Here is a 9,131-nt window from a genome sequence, read left to right on the forward strand (position 1 = left end):
AGGAGGCCTGAGAGAGCTGCCTGCCATATTCCCCAAGTGAGAATACAAGAAGTCAGAAGTCTGCAATTGGAAGAGAGCCCGCACCGACCGACCGACCATACAGGTAGCATTGTAAGATACGATTTTTGCCTTCATAGTTCATAGTGAGTCCCATGTGGTGTGAACTGTTCTAGTCATGTCCAGTAGGACCACCTTGCACCTTGTAATATTTTAAAATTAGTTTGATTGTGACACTAGCAATGGATAGAATCTTGAATTCATTGCTTTCATCAAAATTTGATTTAATTTTAAAGGTAACAGTAAAGGATAATTGTTGGAATTGGCAACTGATGAAAGATTGAAAATGAATAGCGAAAATATATTACTTATTTCATTTTAGATAAAAGTTAAAAACGAATATTCGTAGCTTGCTGAAATTACTTTAGATAGTCATCTTCCAAATATTGTATTTCAACTGTAATTGAAAAAAAAATCCCCAAACTCTTCTTTCATTTGCATCAATTTTTCTTTGTGAGACTGTTTTCTCTATTATGGATATAGAAACAAAACGGAGGAACAGTTCAGATACATTACCCTCTTTATTTCGGCTAGATTAGAATAATGAACCAGGAGGAAATTCATTTGCAACTTTAAAAACTTTAGTTATTGAAATAGGGGGTGTTTGTTCAAAGCTTTCTGTTCACTTATGATTGTGGAATGTAGAGTTAGGATTGTCAAAAGAATGCTTAGCAGCTTATCCTACCTACATTTTCAAGGAACAATATGTGCAGTTTTTGTAACTACTTTTTTCCTTTCGTTTGTTCTGATTGTGTTTACTGAAATGAAATTTTATGTTTTCTGCAGCTAATAATTAAAAACAGGGGCTTGTGATCCAACGCAGGAGGCAGGAAGCGCTCTAGCTCGTGTCGACTCTCGGGCCGCGCGGAGGCGAACGGGGAACCAGTATGATGGCGGAACAGGATGTGGAAAACGAGCTTCTGGATTATGAGGAAGATGAAGAGCCCCAGGCTCCTACAGAGAGCACCTCAGTACCCCCCAAGAAAGATGTCAAGGGGTCCCATGTTTCCATCCACAGCTCTGGCTTCCGGGATGCTCCATTATCTGGACAATTTCCCCTGAGGTTAACACACAAGAAGGACGAAGAGGTGCTGAAGAAGAGCTGTCCCCACGTGGTGGTGGGCACTCCAGGCCGCCTCTTGGCGCTCGTGCGGAACAGGAGCCTCAACCTGAGAAACGTGAAGCACTTCGTGCTGGACGAGTGTGACCAGATGCTGGAGCAGCTGGACATGCGGTGGGACGTACAGGAGATCTTCCGCCTGACGCCCCGCGGGAAGCAGTGCATGATGTTCAGCGCCACGCTGAGCAAGGAGATCCGGCCCGTCTGCCGGAAGTTCATGCAGGAGCCCCTGGAGGTGGCGGTGGACGACGACACCAAGCTCACGCTGCACGGGCTGCAGCAGTACTACGTCAAGCTCAGAGAGAGAGAAAAGAACCGTAAACTCGTCGACCTCCTGGACGTGCTAGAGTTTAACCAGGTGGTGATCTTCGTGAGGTCGGTGCAGCGCTGCATGGCCCTGGCCCAGCTACTCGGGGAACAGAGCTTCCCAGCCATCGCCATCCACAGGGCCATGGCCCAGGAGGAGCGCCTGTCCCGCTATCAGCAGTTCAAGGACTTCCAGCAGCGGATCCTGGTGGCCACCAATCTGTTTGGCCGAGGGATGGACATTGAGCGAGTCAACATCGTCTTCAATTATGACATGGCTGAGGACTCGGACACCTACCTCCACCGGGTGGCCCGTGCCGGTCGCTTTGGCACCAAAGGCCTGGCTATCACTTTTGTGTCTCATGACAATGATGCCAAAATCCTCAATGAGGTTCAGGGTCGGTTTGAGGTCAATGTGGCGGAGCTTCCTGAAGAAATGGACATCTCCACATACATGGAGCAGAGCCGCTAACCACACACCTGACATCCCGGAGCCACCCTGCTTCCCACGTGCTGCTTCAAGTCCTCTTTCTAGGCGACATTCTGTTCAAACACTGTACATGTATGCAACAATAAATTTGTATTATGGAAAAATAAATAAAAATATGGGCTTGTATTTTGCTTCTTCCCCCCATTTTTCAAGTCATTCAATATGCATATAATGCTAGATTTATAGAAACATTCCAACTATTATACAGAGATTCTTGTCTACCCCTCACCACTTTTCCCTAATGTTTCATTAACATGGAACATTTGTTAAAACTAAGACGTCTGCATATTATTATTAACTAAGCTGCAAATTTTATTCAGATTTCACCACTTGTTTGTTATAATGCACTTTGATGTTCCTGGATCCCATTTAGGAAACCACACTGCATTTAACATCTACTAATTTTGTCAGAAAATATAGTTAAACAAAAATACCAACCAAAATTGGATTCTGTTCGGATTCATTCTAAGAATTAGCGTGCTGCAGTTATAATCAGAATTAGGTTAATATATTATAAAATAAAATTTTAATCCTATTATTTTCCATTTTCAAACTGGAGAACCAATCAGACCATTTCTTACACAATTTACTACCAAATTTACTTCCCATTTGTAGAAATTTATCTTTAACCAGTTTTTTTTTTTTTTATGCTTCCAACTATGGTTAGATAACTACAATAGATGGTTAGCTAGGCTTCCTTAAAATATGCAAAAGAATATGTAATTAGGATCTGTGGATTAAACAAGTAAGTTTGATGTCTGTATAATCAGTGGAACTGTGTGTATATGCATATTGTTCCCTTGAGCTACAATTAAATAATAATAAGATTAAGACAATAAGATTGAAAGCTTAGATGCAGAGTCAAGAGGATTATTGAACAAGAATAAATTAGGAGCTTGTGAGGATCAGGTCACAGAAAGGGTTAATCTCCGTAATATATTGACCCAGAGTTGAAAGGACCCTATACCAAGTAGATACTGCTCACTCTGATCCATGTCTTCAAAAATGTTTTGTTTGCTTCTTGTTTTTCATAGTTATAGGGAGTTTAAATAGTCTTTAGGGAAGCGCATCAGCCCACTGCAAACTTTTGATCTATGAAATCATTGTGCTCTGTGATTTCAGACTTTTTCTAAGTCATTACAACTAATTTATGCTTCAGGACACTGGTCCCATGACCCACAATGGTTATAGTTTCAGACCAATAACTCAGCACCCATAGACTGTACTGCTATTGAGTAGTAAATATGTCGTCAAAGTCATTCAAATTCTTCTCGTTTTGTGAAATGTTTCTAACTTAAAAAAATGTTCACAAAAAACAACAGTTCTTTAAAATAAAATATATACATACCAAGTGCTTATAAACCACTTCAACCTAATTTTCTGACAGAACTCAGAATTTGTTATTTATATAAGAACATATTTATTTTTAATTGCCTTATAAAAATATTCTCCACTATAAAAAGATTTATAGTCAAATAATGAATTCAAGGGCAGCAGAGAAGTTTTTAGGATAATGAAATTATTCTGTACTAGAAGCCCAGTCCTCAAATTCATGCATCAGTGGGGTCTGGCAGACCCGGCCCCTATCAGAACAGGTCAGGGCTGGGCCTTTCCGGAGTAGGAGATGGTGGGAGGTTGGTTGGTAGCCCCAAATGGAGCCTGATCAGAGCCATAGGGCTGGCTGGGGGGAGGGGCTGGGGCGATTGGCTGGTGCCCCCCCCCATTGAGGTGGGGGGGAATCAGGGGCAGGGCTGCAAGCTATCGAGGTGGTGGGGGCCCATTGGAAGGGGCTGCAAGAGGTTAGCCCACCAGCCCCACCCTTGATCAGGCAGGTTCACTGGCCACAGTGGGCGTCATAGCGACCAGTATTTCTAGTAGCTATGGTCACTGGCTTCGTATATATATGATACTATTATAGTGATTACATTTCAGTATAAACTGTATAAACCAATACAGTAGAATGTACGTCACCAAGTGTGAACCCTAAGGTAAACTATGGGTTTATCTGTGGGACATTGGGTGATAAAGATATGTCATTGTAGGTTCATCAATTGTAACATGTATACCACTCTGATGGAGGATATTCAGAACAGGGTGGGCAGTGGGTATATAGGAAACCTCTATTTTCCCCCCAAATTTGCTGTGAACATAAAATTGTTCTTAAAAGTCTATTTGAAGAAGAATCCATGCAAAAGACCTATTGTAGTTCAGATATTTTAGGTTTAGAGTGAAGGCTCATTGAATGTCATACATACCTTATGTGGGTATAAAATATGTAAGATCAAGCAATGGCCTCAAACCAACCAGTCTCATTCATTATCTATCATCCCCCAGGCACCTGTTATTTCCATTTAAACAGATTAAACAATTATGTAAAACTCATCATAATGAGAAACTCCTCTTTGCTCCTACCTTAACCTCATTCTGGTTGAGAGTGTAGTTGAAAACATTAAGAAAATTATCTAGCCTTTGGAAATTCTACAGAAGAACCAAAGAATAAAATTCAGTCCCTCACATTTTCCAGAAAATAAAGTCCCTCACTGGAGGTTATTAGGATGCCAATTTACATCCTCCAGTGAATCATGCTCTATAAAGCAACCAGGCTGGCTAACTTTGACCAAGTTTCCTCCAAAACTATTACCCTAAGGCCATATATATTGGCCTTCTGTGGAATTTACAATGTGGGTTTCTTACTCAGAATACTTGAAATTTTTCTGTCAGCTAAGGATTTCATACAAGGTGTCCCCATGTGGATGGGTGGTTTGTCTAACTTGGTTTTGTCTAGTTGGGTGGTCACATGCAGATCTTGAGCACTTGAAATGTGAGTAGTCTGAATTGAGCTGTGTTGTAGGGGTAAAATGGATGCAGAATTTCAAAAACAGTAGGAAAAGAAATAAAATAATATATGCTGAAATGATTATGCTTTGGATGTATTGGATTAACATAGGATTAAAAATTATTTTAAATGTTTTTATTATGTGGCAACTAGAAAACTAAAAAAATGCATATGAAAAACCGAATGCCTATCTTTCCTAGTAAGAGGTAATTGGGTAATACATAAAACTGATCAGATGAAAGCAGTTTTTTCTGCTGAACAGAATCAAAGGTGGGTCAAGTGGGACAGGGACCCACATTTTTCTTTAACTTTTGCATCGCACGCATTTCAAATTTTATTGTACTTTTTACATGACCACTGAATACTGCTGGGCTCTGTGTCCAGAGCTTTGGATTGTGGAACCTGGAAGGGTGAAACTGTGCAGAAAGCAATTCACACAGAGGGGCTGCCCAAGGAAACCAGCGAATGATGACCTAGCTGCAAAAATGCCTTCAGGACTGAACCCTGTCCTTGGTGGCTGTCAGCCATTGGTCCTTGACCATCGATGGGTCACAGGTTGGAGGCCTGGCGGGTGGGTGCAGCTCACATCCACAATGCAGGGTGAAACAGTGGATCGTACAAGCCTAGTGGCACAATTTCAGGTTTAAACCATTTCTCTACACCACCTCCTGCATGCTTCCCTCAAACAGGGGGCCCACGGTTTTCCGTTATCAGTTGTTTTAGGAATATGTGACATTATATGAAGTATATACCTGTGTTACTTTCACAAAAGTAAAAGCTATAAAATTGTCATTATCATGACCATAAAAATAAAAAACTAAGACTTAGATTATACCACTCGTTATTATAACTTTCATGTTTACTGATTGCAGAGGTAATCAAATAAAAATACATATAGTTGCAGATCTTGATATGAGATTGGTTTTGAATGACGATGGGTTGAGAGGAATCAAAGACAATTCCTACATTTCCAGCTTAAATAACTGGGTGAAAGAAACACCACAAGATGAAATGGGAAATATATTTAAGGGAGTACATGGAAGTTCAAGTGACAAGGCTCAGGACACCAGATGCAGGAATTGTCCCCAGTAGCAGCACCATCTCAACTATGCCTTCTCCTTTAAATTCCTCTCCTTCTCTAGTGCTTCAGTCCGTTCTCTTGATTCAGAATGATTTGTTTCACTAAAATATATTCTAAATGATGCTGAAGTGCTTATGGACAGACTTACCCACTTTTTAGTACACTACGCTTTGCCTAAAGCAACTCCGAGTCTTTGGAAGAACACCTCAAAATCACTACCAGATCGCAACGTGCTGATCCTGGTAGGGATAGAATTCAGGACGGGAAACCAGAACAACCCACACCATCCTTTCCCAGTTTGTGCTGCAGAAGCAGGACCGAGAACAATAGGGCTCTAGATAGGGGTTTCCACTTGAACCTTGCCTGGTTCTCGCCCCAGGGCCCATAAATACCTTCATAACTGGGGAACCTGGCCTGGGTAGTGTCTGGGGGCTGTCTGGGTGGCTGCCTCCTGGACAGCAGCCAAGGGAGCTCTGGGCCTCTGTCTCCTGGACAGCATTGTTCTCTCAGCTTTGCACCCTGAGTTGGCTGTGTTAGTAAGCCAAGTTCAGGGTCACCTTGGACACATCTTTTTAGTAAGAAGGCCGCCCAAATATCAGGATCTCAGCTTCACCTTCAGGGTCCCCCTGATGGGCACGAAGCAGGTTCTGCAACACACACTCAACATGTGGAATATGCTCTCTGCCTCCATGGCGAAACGTCACTTCCACTGGCCACAATTTTGTGTCCCTATATGTATCAAACTGGGGAAATAATGCTCTTAGAGGTCCCTGGACTCCATAAGGCAGGAAACCATAAATGAAATAATATTTGGGAACACAGTGAAAGGATATGGTTCCATGATACTGACCCAAAAATATAGCTTCCCTGTCCAGAGGTTTCTTAATATTACGGAAAATGATGAAGAAATTGTCAAAAGAATGTTTTATTTCATAACACAAAGGTAACATACTCATACCTCTAGATCCCAGGATTGCCTACCCTGTCCAAAACCTAACTCCCTCTCCCCAAAAGGTAATCATATGCTGGTGATTAATATGCCCTGTTTCTAATGATCATTTCTTTAAATTCATATGAATAAAATTACATAGTATACACCTTTGGTGTGTACTTTCATTGTTTAAAAGTATGTTGGTGAGCCCAGCCAGAGTGAATTAGTGGTTGAGTGTCGACCTATAAAGCAGCAGGTCACAGTTCAATTCCCAGGCATGGCACATACCCAGGTTGCAGGTTTGATCCTCAGTCAGAGGCATTACTAGTAGGAGGCAGCCAATCAATACTTCCCTCTCATCATTGATGTTTCTATCTCTCTCTCCCTCTCCTTTCCTCTCTGAAATCAAAAATTTTCTCCCATATGGAGGGATCCTTTTTCATTTTGATCATGATTCATTTGCTGTGCAGAAGCTTTTTATTTTGAACTAGTTCCATTTGTCTATTTTCTCCCTTGTTTCCGTTGCCCAATAACTAAGATTTGGAAACAGCCCAAGTGGCCATCAGTAGGCAAATGGATAAAAAAAAAAGTTGTGGGACATTTACAAAATGAAATAATATACAGTTGAAAAGAGAGGTTTCTGAAACTTTGGGGCAGCATGAATGGACCTGAAGAAGATTATGCTACATGAAATCAGCCAACTTCTTGCATTTAATTGTACTTTTTCAGACACCCCTGTCATCTATTATTATACTTCCTGATGACAGTTTAGAAATAGAGAAAAATCCAGAGAACATATTCTATGCGATGCATCATGCGTGCAGATTTTAACAAACTGAGTAAAGCACAAACCAATACTTATGATTTGAATGTTATCATCATATTTAATAATATAGTAAATGGATCTTCATGGCATAAAAGGAAACTAAAAACAAAAAATGGTAACATATTTGTCATAATTGATAGTGTGTTAGGAAAAAGCCTTTCTTAGATACTGGTGTTCCCCAGCATGTAGAATGATTCCTAATCTATTTCTAGTCAAAAGTGACTAAAGGAAAAGTTAGGCCTGAGATAGAGAGAGAAGGAGCAGGAAGAAATTTTACATATAAGGAACTTTGAGCTACATTTATAAAGGTCACACTTTCACCTTCATAATCCAGGATTGCCCCTACTCAGCCAATAGGTTAGGGCACATATTGCAGCAAAAGTGGGAGGTGGCAAAGTCATTGTAGTGGATGTGGGTTTTAGCACAGCCAAGAAGAGGCCCTCCTGGACACTCCTATTCCTCTCTCTCCAATCATCACCACAGACTCCGGCAGCCCAATTCCAATGTCTCCCACTTCTATCCCCAGTGATGTCTCCCAGAGGTAGAAGTCTCAGCACCCCAGTCATGAAAACACTCAGATCCAGGAGAGACATTTGCACCTTGAGGACCACATCCCACACAAAGGCTGATCAAACCTCCAGGTAGGAAGACAAGTGTATTAGTTCTTCCCGGCTGCAAAGTGAGAGTCACTGCAAAAAGAAAAAGAAATCATGTGGACACCTTGCAAAGAAAGTCCTGAGGCAAAAGTTGGTCTTTTAAGATGTTACTTTATTGTGAGCTACAACAACAAGAGCAGTTTAGGTTGTCACATCTAGTGAAGTGCAGAGATGACCACAACATCTGCAGAACAAGCAAATCCCTAAAGACAGACATTTGAGCATTTGTCTAAATTTAAATGTTTATGGCCCAATGTAAGACTTATCTCACCCTGGTCAGTGTCTCAGTGTTAGAGCTTTGGCTCAGACCTGAAGGGTCAGGGGTTGGATTCCACTCAAGGCTACATGTCTGGGTTGCAGTTTCCATCCCTTGCAATGCATCTGTCTGGGCCTTGCATCCCTTTTTCTTTCTCAGAGTCTGTCTCTGTCTTTCCTTCCTCCTTTGCACTCCCTCTGAAATCTATGGGAGAAAATACCCTCAGCCTGGCCAGTGCTGCTCAGTCGGTGTGTGTCAGTCTATGACCCAGGAGGTCAAGGATCCACTGATGGTCAGGGTTAGATGCCTTGGTTGTGGGTTTGATCGCCAGTAGGGTGCATGCAGGACTCAGCTTAGGGAAGATTCACTCTCATCGCTGATGTTTCTCCCTCTCTCCCTCCCCCTTCCTCTCTGAAATCAATAAAGATACATTTGAAAATAAGATTTCTTTAAGGAAAATAATAAAACTAAAAATCTTGGGCCGAGATGCAGACTTCCCCCCACAGCAGATGAAAACTCCACAGATTGTGCTGTCTACCTAGTGCTCAATGGCAGCTACAGTGGCTGCTGCT

At 41.7% G+C, this 9,131-nt stretch overlaps 1 pseudogene; it reads left to right on the forward strand.

Moving 5' to 3' along the window:
• The first annotated feature begins 947 nt into the window (after positions 1–947).
• On the forward strand, positions 948–2,018 carry LOC102756586 (annotated as a pseudogene).
• Positions 2,019–9,131: the final 7,113 nt, after the last annotated feature.

Source organism: Myotis davidii, unplaced genomic scaffold (assembly GCF_000327345.1).
Source record: "Myotis davidii unplaced genomic scaffold, ASM32734v1 scaffold1042, whole genome shotgun sequence".
NCBI classification, from domain to species: Eukaryota; Metazoa; Chordata; class Mammalia; order Chiroptera; family Vespertilionidae; genus Myotis; species Myotis davidii.